The sequence below is a fragment of the Vipera ursinii genome, assembly GCF_947247035.1.
Source record: "Vipera ursinii genome assembly, chromosome: 5".
NCBI lineage: Eukaryota > Metazoa > Chordata > Lepidosauria > Squamata > Viperidae > Vipera > Vipera ursinii.
Genome location: NC_139518.1, coordinates 54,628,398 through 54,643,024, shown reverse-complemented (window position 1 = coordinate 54,643,024; position 14,627 = coordinate 54,628,398). Strand labels below are relative to the sequence as shown.

Sequence of the window (14,627 nt, the reverse complement as noted above, 5' to 3'; positions counted from 1 at the left end):
AGAATGAATATTAGGTATAATATACAGGGAGTGCAGAATTATTAGGCAAATGAGTATTTTGACCACATCATCCTCTTTATGCATGTTGTCTTACTCCAAGCTGTATAGGCTCGAAAGCCTACTACCAATTAAGCATATTAGGTGATGTGCATCTCTGTAATGAGAAGGGGTGTGGTCTAATGACATCAACACCCTGTATCAGGTGTGCATAATTATTAGGCAACTTCCTTTCCTTTGGCAAAATGGGTCAAAAGAAGGACTTGACAGGCTCAGAAAAGTCAAAAATAGTGAGCTATCTTGCAGAGGGATGCAGCACTCTTAAAATTGCAAAGCTTCTGAAGCGTGATCATCGAACAATCAAGCGTTTCATTCAAAATAGTCAACAGGGTCGCAAGAAGCGTGTGGAGAAACCAAGGCGCAAAATAACTGCCCATGAACTGAGAAAAGTCAAGCGTGCAGCTGCCAAGATGCCACTTGCCACCAGTTTGGCCATATTTCAGAGCTGCAACATCACTGGAGTGCCCAAAAGCACAAGGTGTGCAATACTCAGAGACATGGCCAAGGTAAGAAAGGCTGAAAGACGACCACCACTGAACAAGACACACAAGCTGAAACGTCAAGACTGGGCCAAGAAATATCTCAAGACTGATTTTTCTAAGGTTTTATGGACTGATGAAATGAGAGTGAGTCTTGATGGGCCAGATGGATGGGCCCGTGGCTGGATTTGTAAAGGGCAGAGAGCTCCAGTCCGACTCAGACGCCAGCAAGGTGGAGGTGGAGTACTGGTTTGGGCTGGTATCATCAAAGATGAGCTTGTGAGGCCTTTTTGGGTTGAGGATGGAGTCAAGCTCAACTCCCAGTCCTACTGCCAGTTTCTGGAAGACACCTTCTTCAAGCAGTGGTACAGGAAGAAGTCTGCATCCTTCAAGAAAAACATGATTTTCATGCAGGACAATGCTCCATCACACGCGTCCAAGTACTCCACAGCGTGGCTGGCAAGAAAGGGTATAAAAGAAGGAAATCTAATGACATGGCCTCCTTGTTCACCTGATCTGAACCCCATTGAGAACCTGTGGTCCATCATCAAATGTGAGATTTACAAGGAGGGAAAACAGTACACCTCTCTGAACAGTGTCTGGGAGGCTGTGGTTGCTGCTGCACGCAATGTTGATGGTGAACAGATCAAAACACTGACAGAATCCATGGATGGCAGGCTTTTGAGTGTCCTTGCAAAGAAAGGTGGCTATATTGGTCACTGATTTGTTTTTGTTATGTTTTTGAATGTCAGAAATGTATATTTGTGAATGTTGAGATGTTATATTGGTTTCACTGGTAAAAATAAATAATTGAAATGGGTATATATTTGTTTTTTGTTAAGTTGCCTAATAATTATGCACAGTAATAGTCACCTGCACACACAGATATCCCCCTAAAATAGCTATAACTAAAAACAAACTAAAAACTACTTCCAAAAATATTCAGCTTTGATATTAATGAGTTTTTTGGGTTCATTGAGAACATGGTTGTTGTTCAATAATAAAATTAATCCTCAAAAATACAACTTGCCTAATAATTCTGCACTCCCTGTAATGCTATATTAATGTTATATGATTTGTAAGACACTCATAGTCAGCTATGTTTGGATTAGCATGTCAACTTAATAAAAGTTAAAATAATAAAACGTTTGGGAAAGTGGGGAGTTGACTATTCGTTGCAATCTGTTTTCCTGCTTTAATGTATGATGAGTGGTGAAAACTGAGCTTATACTAAATCAGGTGTTCAAAGGACACACACACAAAGTTTTAACCTGCCAGTGGAAGTAACGAAAAAAAATGCTAAAATGAAATTCCAAAGAATATGTTCAAAGACACACTATATGTAAAACTAAGAAGAACTGTTCCACTTAGAACAGTGGAAGTCCCTCAACTTAATTAAATAACCTATTTGGAAATTTTTACAAGAACCTATTTCTATGTTTCATAATGAGACTATGATAGAATTAGTCATTTTCATTCAAGTTTTCTTTTTCTGTCCATTTTATGTTTTTGACAATGAATTTCGTACCTCTTTATATTTTAAAATAATGTCCTTGACAATTTGAGGCAACTCTGCAAAATTTAGAAGATTGAGCACGCTATTTCTGTTTTTGCCTGTTTTACCTCAGACTGAATGCAAAAACTGGGAATCACTCATTCTCTTTGGAAGATATAACTGATAATTTTTATGACAAACTGAGTTCAAGGGAAAATGCAAATTCATAGGAGGAAAATGAAGTGGTTATGCTTTTCATAAATTATTACATATCTCAATCAGTAGATGAATAGTCTTACATGATTACTATGCATGTATTTTGATCATCTATTGAGAGTTTTATAATTTGGCAACCAAAACTAAATATACTGCTAAAAAGATTCAATGGAGAACCACCATGCCTCCCTGATTAATAACCATCCTTAGAAATACACAACAAACAAAACTAATTCTGTTTTCATGGTAACATTAATTAAAACACTGAAATTGGAAATCAAAATGAAACTGTGGTGAGCTTTATGAGAGCTTATGCAAAACCCTGAAGGCTTCCTTCTTTCCAAAATAATCATGGGAATGACGTTGCCATGGGCATGAAGAGAAGGAAGAGTTTAATATCAGCAAGTTGTCTTCACTGCCAGCTCATTCAAAACCACTTAAAGCCTGGCTCTGGCAATATTGCTATTGTAGGGAAAAAACAAAACCCCCAAAAGGTTTAGTAGACAGCACAGTTATTTTAACTGTAAATAGTTGTTTCATGAAGAAGTTATCCATTTTCCTTTTATTCTTATAAAAACTGAACAATAGTGCCTTAATTTTCAGGTGTAAACAAAGTTGAAAAGAAACTGCAACTTATCTAGAGCAAGGAAGTTCCTTTGAATAATGGAATAAGCATGTATATCAAGTCTGAAAAAAGCAACATCCCAGATAATAACTACTATTAAAGCCAGGCAGATGGTCAGGTGGCAATAAAATGCTTTGTTAACTTTTTACTAACAGCATAAAAAGGATTTTCTCTAATTTTATCCTCATCAAAAATAAAAGGAGAGCAAATGGAATAAAGCATGCCCTTACTACTTTTCATCAAACACAGGTCATGTACTGTATAAGATTGTTCCTTAAGCACGTATTTTTCAATAATTAAAAAAAGCTATGCAGGATATTACAAGTGTATTTTTGTATGTATCTGCTTGAAATTAATGTTAATACATTATATTTGTTTTCCTTGTTTTACATATATTACAGAATGTATCTTCTATTTCTCTATTGCTTTGCCAGTAGGTCACTATTGGCTAGTAGCATGCTTTTTAAATTAAAAACATTAATAAAAGCATAGCTGCAGTGATTGTAAAATTAATGCTGTATATAACAACAGTAAATGTATGTTAAAACTTTTCAATTAAAAAAAAATAACAACAGTCCCAAGATCTGGGATCATACTTTTATGTTCTTCCACCTTTATTATAAAGCTCTAACTAAATCTAATTTTTTCTCATAGATAAAGCCCAAATATGTAGACCAGGGGTGTCAAACTCGCAATGTCACATGATGTGTTGCGACGTATCGTGACTTTTTTTCCATTGCCAACAATGGGGTGGGCACAGTTTCGCCATGACGCATCCAGCCCGTGGGCTTGCAGTTTGACATCCCTGATGTAGACCAGGGGTGTCAAACTCAAATTTCATTGAGGGTTGCATCAGCATTGTGGTTGCCCTCAGGGGGCCGGGTGGGTATGGCCAGGGTGGGCGTGGCCTACTGGGTGGGTGTGGCTAGAGTGTGTATGGCCTACTGGTTGGGCATGGCCAACTCTACATCATTCGCATCAAGGGTGCCTATGGAGGCCTGGGCAGGAGTGGGACAGATCTGAGGGTCTCTGGCAGAAGGAGGGTCTCTGGGCCAAGGCCAAGGCAGTGGGGGCCATTCCCTCACTGTTTCCAGGATGGCTTTGCGGGCCACATGAAACCACTTTGCAGGCCGGATCCGGCCCCCGGGCCTTGTGTTTGACATGTCTGATGTAGACAAATCACAATGTTTCTTGTCATCTAAGCTTTACCTGTTGACATTTTAGGCATCTTTTAGCCATTAAGCTAGAAGCTAGCAGAATAGATCAGTCTGAGGAACACGAAGAGGTTGTTCAAGATTCACTGTTTTGGTTAAAATGTGGTTGGTTTGGGGGAGAAAGTTCAAGAAGCAAGAATCTGTGGTGGAATCTCAGTTAAAGTGGTGGCAGGAGTGAAAAAGACTGGTGAGCTTGAGGTTTTTGCGGCAAAGGAAATGGTGGAGGCCACCTCCAACCCAGATCCCACCCACAGGAATTCCTGAAGCCATTATGCAGTCATTTCCAAGAGAATGTAGTCAGTCAAGGCAATATTCTTGTAAATAGGTTTGCAACAACAAAGAAGCAACTCTGTTCATCCCACAGTGTTGTTCTGGTTCCTTGTGCCTTAGAGAATCTAAAATTATTTTAAATTACTTGGAAGAGAATAAGCTGGAATAGAGGAGAAGATGAAAAGTATAATTTATAAATATAATTTCCAGATCATTGAATTCACTCATATATAATTTCCCCTGAGAATGGTGCTTTGATACTTATGATTCCGGTTTGCTCTAGCTGTATGTCTTGGATCCTGATTTTCCTCAGTTTGATCATACAATTCTCTGAGTTTTGAACAAGATAATTTATTTTCTATCATGTGCTTTTTCTATTACTTGGAAAAATATTCTACCTTTCACAGGACACAATCTTTTGCTGGCTCACATTTTAGAGCAGCTTCATCCTGTTAATAGCTTATCATATTGAGTAAGTCACACAAATGTACAAAATTCCTGAGTGGATCAGTTTACCAAGCAATGATCTGTTAAGACTCACTGCTGAAATAATCAAATGACCTAAACTTCCTGTTCTGTCATGATCAGAAGCTCTGTAGATGGCAATGCAGCTACCTGTTCAGCTACTTGTATTGAATTCCCTCTTTCTATATTTTAATGGTACTCATCTTGTGTTTTGATTTTAATTGCATCAGTTTTATTGTTTTATTTTATATATTGTGTTTTAAAACAAAGTTTAACAGAGGTGCTGAATAAACACATTGCAAAACAATTTATCTTATCAGAATTTTAGCACTGTACTGCTATGCACTGCATTATTGTATGCCACTTCTGCGAATGGTAACATGTCAGCCCAGTCGTTCTGCTGATAGGAGACGTAGCACCATAGATATCGCTCCACCATCGCATTGGCCCATTCTACTGCCCCGTTGGTACTGGGGTGGTATGCCAAGCTGAGTCCCTGAGATGACCTGATGGAACAGATGAACTCACGCCAGAAGTGGGCTGTAAATTGCACCCCCCCAATCCAAGATTATCCACCGGGGCAGCCCGTGCAAGCGGTATACCTGTGTGATGAACATCTTAGCGAATTTCCGTGCAGACGGTAACCCCTTACATGGTACAAAATGGGCCTGTTTGGAGAAAAGGTCAACTACCATCCAGATCAGTGTAACTGCAGCTCTCTGGCAGTTCCACGACAAAGTCCATTGCTATCTCCTCCCATGGTCGGGTTGGATCCGTCACTTTCTGCAGCAGCCCTGGTGGCCTCCCAGTACAAGGCTTTGCAGTGGCACACACAGGGCAGTCCCGTACATAGGCTTCAATATCCATCTTCATCTGGGGCCACCAGAATTGGCGTCTCGCTAGGTGCAGGGTCTTGAGGAACCTGAAGTGTTCTGTCTGCTTTACATCATGGCATTTTTGAAATGCCCTTATCCTCACCGCCTGTGGGACGTATAACTTATCGCCCTTCCATGCCAGTCCATCTCTTTTTGTTAGCAGGGATTGGTGGTCCCACAACCAGGGATCGTCCTGGGTGGCCTTCTGCAGTTCCTGGACCAGGTTGCTGGCCAGATGGCGTGCAACCACTTGCGCCACCGCTTGCCTGAAGGGAGACATAATGGCTTGTACTATCTCCTCCCGCTTGCTCTTATATTGGGGCATGCGTGACAGTGCGTCTGCCAGAAAATGTTTGCCCCCTGGTGCTTACAGTAACCAAAAGTGGAAGTGCTGAAAGCATTGCACCCACCATATGTGTTTTGGGGACAGGTGCCATGGTGTCTGCAAAGCCTCCAGATTCTTGTGATCCGTCCACACCTTGAACAGTTCCTTTGCACCCTCCAGGAAATGTCGCCACATCACCAATGTCCACCGTACGGCGAATGCCTCCTTCTCCCATATTGCCCATGCTCGTTCTGTATCTGTTAGCTTACGGGAGGTGTAGGCACAGGGCTGTACTGTCCCTTGGCTGTTCCTCTGGATTAACACTGCTCCCACCGCGACGTCGCTGGCATTGGCTTGGACGATGAACAGCAAGTCAGGATTCGGATGCAGTAGAACTGGCTCCTTCGCAAAGAGGGCCATCAGGTCCTCAAAGGCCTTTTGGCAGGCAAACGACCACACTAGAGGTTGACTGGGGCATGGCTTGGCCACTGCTTGTCAGGTACGGAGCAGGTCCATTAGGGGTAAGGCAACAGCAGCAAAGGAGAGGATGAACTGCCGGTAAAAACTGGCAAACCCCAAGAAGCTTTGCAGCTAACGGTGGGTTCTTGAGGGCCTGCCACTCCAACACAGCCCTGACTTTACCTGGGTCCATCTCCACCCCTTCCCCTGATATTTGGTACCCTAGGTAATCCAACCGGGTTTGGTGGAACTCACATTTGGACAGCTTCACATACAGTTGGACCCTCAGCAGTTTTTGCAACACCTGTCTTACGAGTCGGACGTGGTCTGCCATGTTGGAGGAGTAGATCAGGATGTTGTCCAAATACACAAGCACCCCGCAGTATAGGTGTTCATGCAAAGCCTCATTAATGAGTTGCATGAACACCGTAGGGGCTCCCTGCAAACTGAATGGCATGACTCGAAACTGGTAGCTGCCTAACGGACAGTTGAACACCATCTTCCACTCATCTCCTTTTTTGATCCTGACCCTGTAATACGCTTCCCTAAGGTCAAGTTTTGTAAACACCTTCCCCTTGGCCAGATGGGCCAATAAGTCCTTCATCAACAGTAGGGGGTACATGTTCTCGACGCAAACCCCACTGATGCCACAAAAGTCTACACAGTGTAGGGAGCCATCCTTCTTCTCCTTGAAGAGCACTGGAGCTGCAATCCATGATCTTGACGGTTGGATGAAACCCCTTGCCAAGTTCTTATCAATATAGTGTCTCAGTTCATCTCCTTAGGCGTCATGGCATACATCAGGGGTTTCAGCAGTCTGGCCCCTGGCAGGATGTCAATGGCACAATCGGTTGGCCAGTGAGGACGTAGTGCATCACATTCATGCTCGCTGAACACCTCAGCAAGGTTGGCATACACCTCCGGAAAAGGGACCTTTCCCCTCATGCTCTCCTGTTCTACGAGTGCCTCCCTGGCTCTCTCTCCGCCCTTGTTTGCTTGTTTCTGGGCTGGTGGTCGGGGACCAACACCAATCTGTAGCTTTTATACCTTTTTATGTCATTCCCTTAATGAGAAAACCAATACAATGTCAATATAGAAAATAACCCAAGCTGCTGCTGCATGGATCTTTGACACTCTTCCCACAGCAAAACTCTTTCTCTCTTTTGCTATCCAATGACAGTAGTTACTCTCATTGTTGATTTTTTTTACATGTAGTGCTTCAAATTTTACATTGAAAAATTTATGTTCTGAGCTATTTGATATTAGAAGGCGAGCCAGTTTTGCATTGTTGGCAATTTCCACATATCCTGAGCCCCAGATCCCTGGTTTTTTCCCCTTCCTTGCAGCTGACAAGCCACCATCAGTGATATCATACTTGGCTATGGTAGTAGTATATTGATCAGTATTGGTTGTTTGTTACCTTACTGCATGAATAGGCATAACATGACAAGGAAGGAGTAGGAATGGGGAGACTGGAAGCAGGCAGGACATAGATTTTGGCACATTTCTCTTGGCTATCCTAGGGAACCCCTGGTTAACTCTAGTGATAGCAACAGATTATTACAAGGTAAGATATAAAGGTTGGGAAGAGATTAAAAGTGGAAATAGCAAGACTGTAGAAATACACAAGAGTTTTACATTTTATAAATATTACTTAGTGCACTAGAGTGCTTCGTATCCAATGCCTGGGGAATTGGTGATAATATCTTGCAATCTGCCCAATAAATAGCTTTTCTAAATTGTTTGGCTGCCTATTTGCTTCTGTTTGTATAATTCTCTCTATTATGTTCCTTATTTAAATTAAAACTGTAAGATAAATAGTGCTTCTTCAGGGGCAGGGGGAAGATTGATATTAAGACAATTTAGGGAATGCAGGAAGGTAGAATCAGAAGTTATTCATAATTAATTACCAGTCTATACCAACAAGAGTTCAAAAAAGTATTAGAAGCAGCCATTCTAAATAGAACTTGCTTAGGTATAATATTCTTGAAGAACCTTCAAATATGTAAATATACTGTTAAATAATATCGCAGTAAATTAAATGCATCTTGGAAGTGTTTTAATTCCATTTCACCTTTAATTAAGCCTCTTCAAAGAAAAACATCCTAAAACACATTAGAACAAGAAATCAGAATTTCCCTATCTAATAGGACTTTTAAATGTCATGATATCTTGATCTAGAAGAAAACATATGAAAGTTGAGGTCAACATCTAAAAAATATTTCAATAGAAATTATTAAGCTCCAATGCTTTAGATATAAGTATCACTTCATAATTATATTTTAAGTACTGACATATGCAAAGAAGGATTGCATTTTTCTTGACCAATATTTTTATTTTGCCCAACATATTTGTGGAATGCCATATTCTAAAAAATAGCTCTCTCTGAACAGCATGGAGAATAAACAAAGGAAAAATTATTATTGTGGTTTTTAGTGGGAAAGTAATTATGTAACCAAAGTTGTCATCATCTTTATAAATGAATCTCAGTTAAATATTTTCAAAATTCATATTTTTATGAGTCTCATATTTTTCCCCTTCGTGTTATTTGAGAAGATAAATTTCAGTTGGGTTCTGGTAACTAACCTGCAGTTTTATGGTTATTATTTATTATTGGTATAAAATAAGAAAAGTCTATATTTAAAAAATATATTTTGTCGATATGCAAAGTAAAAGATTCTCAAAAAAACATATTTACTGCTTTCTTTTACAAAAGAATTTTGAATCAACATTCTTAAGAAATAAATCCAAAGTGCTATTTTTTTTATCTGTAAACTGGATATATCTGCAGATCTCTAAGTTGTATGAAGAACACCCATTAACATTAGTCTCACATAGTTACAGTCATATTATCTTGCCAGAAACATATATTAAATATGCAGGACACAGACTCCATATAACAATACACTACTGCCAGCTATGATTATGGCTACTCGCTTTTATAGATGCTATTTTCTGGTTATCATAATACCAGCCATTCAAAATCAAAGGCACCTTCAGTTGAGATTTAACAAACAGCCATCTTAGGAAAAAAATCTCTAATTGCAAGAGAGGAACATATTAAATATGTTCAGCAATGTAGTTGAAATAAAACAGAAAGCTAATGATATCAAAAGAAGAAACATCTATCAGGAACCATCATCTAAAAACTCTCAATTTCTCATTTTTTAATTTTCTCTAAAAGGTCAGATGGTAAATGCCCACCAAAAAAACTTTATTGCCCCTAGAAGCACATGGCAAGGGACCATAAGGATGCAGTCTCCAACTATGCTAATTATTTTGGCTTGTAGTTTTAACTCAGCTCTCAGCCGACATGTCTCAAACGGTGCATGACCACATGGTTCACCCACTTTTGGAATAATTAAAAAAACTGTCCTCTTCTATGTTTGCCCATACACTACTCCATCAAGTAGCAAACTAGTTCTATCAAATGGATGAAATCTAATTAATCAAGGTTCTAAAAATGCAAGCAGACTGCAAAGAATTTTAAAAAAACAAATCTCCTAGAAAAGGTAAAATGGCAATCAGGAAATTAAACCTAACAGTGATGCACATTGGCATATGATAGATTCTCAGCTTTCAGTACCAAACAGTGAAACATTTTAAATAATAATTAAAATTGTAATACTGTACCTTAAAAATTATTGAAGTCATGTCAATTATTTTGCAGCATGTAGCTGTAAAGTCAGAGCATTAATGCCAATATTTATTTAGTAAATGTAATACATACAACAAAGTTTGAGCCTAAGAAATTACCGGTACTTTAACCTTTCTTCCTCATCTAGCTTTTTTGTCTAGTGTTGTCACTGATACTGTTATTCTTTACTGAAGTGAACTATTCTGCAATAAATTATTTTAAAAAATGACTCTATGATTTAAAATTATGGCATATAAATTTATTAAAAATAGTGGATGGATCTTAATGTTTGTATTCTCTTTGAAGAACAAAACTTTACTACTCACAATTTCCAGTAATTAAAAATGATCTATTCTTTCCTGTATATCAGAATGCTTGATTTAAAGCAAAAAAGCAACCAAAAAGACTCTAACTCAACTTTTTCGTTCTACAATCTTTCAATTTATCGTTATAAAAAATGTGAATCTTGTGTCTCTGTAATATTGAATGAATCAGAAGTGAACACCAAAATTTTATTACATAACACATATAATTTTCTACTTTCCAATAGTAAACACTAAGTTTCTGGATACCTGCCTGTTTATTGAATGCAATAAAGTGCCTGTAATAAAACAAAGTGTTTGGATCTGAAAGTTCCCTGAATCAGGCACAGAAAAAGAATCATTTTTTTATGAAGCAAGAAGACTGCCTGCTGTAGAACTTGTCTTTAAACTAAAATGAACCATTTATTAACCTGTTTCTTATTATTTTATACATTTCTTATATATATGTCTAGGCAGCCCAAGTCCAGCTTTTAACAGTATGCATCTCCATATGTACATGTAGCACAATATTACTTTTAGACATTAATGTGCCTGTTGGGTTTGACCTGTATTTTCAATAAGACACATTGTTTTTCAAATAGATATACTGTATCCATCAATTAATATTCTTCACCATTTTTCTCATTTAATAATGCTCTTAAATTATTCTATTATAAATTAGTATACGTGTTGGAGTTTTTATACTGTGCTGGTGTTGAACTGATGTAGGACTAAACAGACTCTATGGATACCTATCTCATTATTATTTTCCCCACAACTATTGCTTAGTCTGTGACATACAATAGATAGCAATGTTGAATGATCCTTTTTATCTAATACAGTTGTATACTGCTTAGCAGTTATTAACATTTCAATTGGGTTTATTATTATATCAGAACCATACAAATTTTAAGCAAAATGATAAGTCACATTGTTTTTATTTAAGATTTGTATCGCCACCCATGTTAAAACAACTTTGGGAGGTTCAAAAGTTCTAAACCTAAGTAAATGGTGCAGCATATGATATAAGTTGTAGTGTTAAATCGAGTAAACACAGTTATTTTCAAGTCCTTGTCTGAAAGAAGGACTATTAAATAGAAATGTTTTTTGCTAGATATACCGACATATAGGGTAGTAAACATAAGTAACACTCAAAGCTACTTCTTGAAGCTGGAGTGTTGCCAAAGATCACACCTGAGTAGCAGTTTCATAAATTATGTGTACATAATCTAGGCATGGACATGGGGGTTGTTCATAAAGTTATAACTGGTTTGATTTAAGGTTAACATATGAGTACCAGGTGTCAGGAAAAAAACATATTGTCTTGTCCACCAATCAGCTTGAAGGTGATTCTACTTGAATTTTCTAGTAGGCAGACATGGCTGAATCCCTGAATTAGTAAGCATTTAAAGCATCAACTTTTCTAGTGTAATATTTGTTCAAAGTTTATTAAGCAGTGTTAGACCTTGATTGTATATCAATATATCATTTGTGAATCAATTTTCTTGATATTAAATATTTTCTTCAAGTCTCCAAAACACTAATTTCTCTCCATTAAGAATATTATAAATAGGACTTATTAAAGTAATTAAGATGATGGATAAATTACATTATCACCATTACCCTTCTACAGTAATTACACATTACTGGAAAAATTACAAAAAGGGTATAGAATATATTAACTCAAAGACATTTCTCTTCAGAGGCATAAAAGTAGATACATCATAAAGTAAAACATTTTTGTAGTTTCTTATAATTAATTAATTACCGTAAGTGACATGAAGTGTTAATACCACTTTACAATGTCTTGGTAAGGCTACACTTGGAATACTGTATCCAGTTTTGGTCACCACAATGTAAAAAAGATGTTGAGACTCTAGAAAGAGTACAGAGAAGAGCAATAAAGATGATTAGGGGACTGGAGGCTAAAACATATAAGGAACAGTTGCTGGAATTGGGTATGTCTAGTTTAATGAAAAGAAGGACGAGGGGTGACATGATATCAGTGTTCCAATATCTCAGGGGTTGCTACAAGGAAGAGGAAGTCAAGCTATTCTCCAAAGCACCTGAAGGCAGGACAAGAAGCAATGGATGGAAACTAACCAAAGAGAGAAGCAACCTAGAATTAAGGAGTAATTTCTTGACAGTTAGAACAATTAATCAGTGGAACAACCTGCTTCCAGAAGCTGTGAATGCTCCAACACTGGAATTTTTAAAGAAGAGACTGGACAGCCATTTGTCTGAAATGGTATGGGGGTTTCCTGCCTGAGCAGGGGGTTGACTAGATGACCTCCAAGGTACCTTCCAACGTTGTTGTTGTTATTATTATTATTATTTCTTTGCACAATTTTATTCTGATTAAATGTAACTGGTGCTAAATGCTGTTAAAAATATCTATCAACACTTAAAGTGTTTTCCTACTGCACCTGTTGAAGAAATAAACATATTGTATTTTCTTGACATGAGTCTATTACCCATTTCCACAAAAAGTACAACCCGTTCCTTGTGAGAACCAACATTCTTTTCTTAGCTTACCTTCTTTCTGAAAGTTCTCAGAAAAAAGGAAAACAGCTAGTTCTGAATTTGTGATTGGTTGCTTATGACCTCAATCCAAATTTCCAAACTTCATGCCCCATTCATGGTCATACACCCTCCGTTCTTTCCGCCGGGACCTGAAGACCTGGCTCTTCGAGCTCTCGGGCCCAGGCTGAGAATATTTTTAATTGTAATTTTAACTGGGTTTTAATTTTCTCAGGGTTCTATTTAATCTTTTTAATTTGTTTTAACGTTTGTATTGACTGTTTTTTAAATGCCCTGTAAACCGCCCTGAGTCCTTCGGGAAAGGGCGGTATATAAATCTAAATAAATAAATAAATACAACGAAAGTTCAAGTACCTAGCAACATGGTGGCATTGTGGCCATTTTCAGCATCCCACATTCATATGATCACATTTTATAGCAGTTTTGATGGCAAAACCATTCCCATAGCAAATCACTGGTTCATTTTATGACCACTGCATTCACTTAGTGACCACTACCATAAAATCCATTCTGTCACATGACTGACCTCTTTTATAACCATCATGACATACAGCTGTAATGGAGAGACTCCATTCCTGCTCTGCAAGGAATCCTAAATCTGGTTAGCAGAAGCAATGCGTACACGAAATCAGTTGCAGTCTCTAAGCCAACACCTACTTTCCATCCGGCCACCCAAGGGCCTTCCAAGGTCTTTTCCTGCCCTTTGGGACTTCCAAGTCTACCTCTACCCCATTAAGATGCAGAACTGTGGAATGCATTGGCACCAACTTGAATGATGCAAGTCTATATTTTCATGTACCCAGCATAGCCTTATATATTATTGCTAATATAATATAGTTAGAAGTAAGATTAAAAACAGATCTTTCTGAATGTTGATCAGTTCTGCTAACCAGGTTCAGGCTCTGTTGTGTGGTTGATTAGCCAGAATGAGAACAGGTTGAGGCCTGCCAGGACCCGGTGAGATGAACTGGGGAGATAGGTGGACTGGGGGGGTCATTGCAACGTCCCTGCAGTCATTCATAAGGGTGAACAGTGACAGGAGCACTGCAGTGGTGGTAACTTTGAAACCAGATTGTAAGTACTTTTTGAGGGTCTGTCGTAACTTCAATAGTGAAGGGACAGTCATAATTCAATTTGCAAATCAAAATCTGTATTGCATAGACTCATGAAAGTCACATTTCAGTTCTAATGTCAGTTTTCAGTTTGTTACTCATTCGGTTTTGAAAATGTTAAAAAAGGACAATAGTGCAACATATTCCAGATTCAGATTTATAACAGTTTAGAAGTTCAACATCAAGTAATTTCTATGAGGGTCCTGGTCACAGTTTTCTCTTCACCATTTACTCTCCCTACATCAAATATTATAGGATTTTTATGTTAGCTCGATTTAAATGTCTACCATCAGCATTAATTATGGGCGTATATCAGAATATCCCATCTGAACAATGTGTCTGTCCTTGTGGACTAGGAAGCGGGAAGTAATAAAGCATATTCTTTTAAACTGTCCATCATGAAATGTTGGTAAGGAGAGGGATAAATTAAAAAGGGATAGTGAAACAGAGGTGAGTTCATTGTATCCAGTCTCATTCTACTTATACTAAAAGAGAATACAGTTTACAGAAAAATCTACAGATACACAAAAGCTTAAATTTTAAACTATTATTTTA

General features: G+C 38.2%; 1 protein-coding gene across 1 annotated transcript in view; it reads right to left on the bottom strand.

Moving 5' to 3' along the window:
* ATRNL1 (attractin like 1) overlaps positions 1–14,627 on the bottom strand; it is a 527,700-nt gene that overhangs the window by 292,272 nt on the left and 220,801 nt on the right. The gene's annotated exons all lie outside the window — the stretch shown is intronic.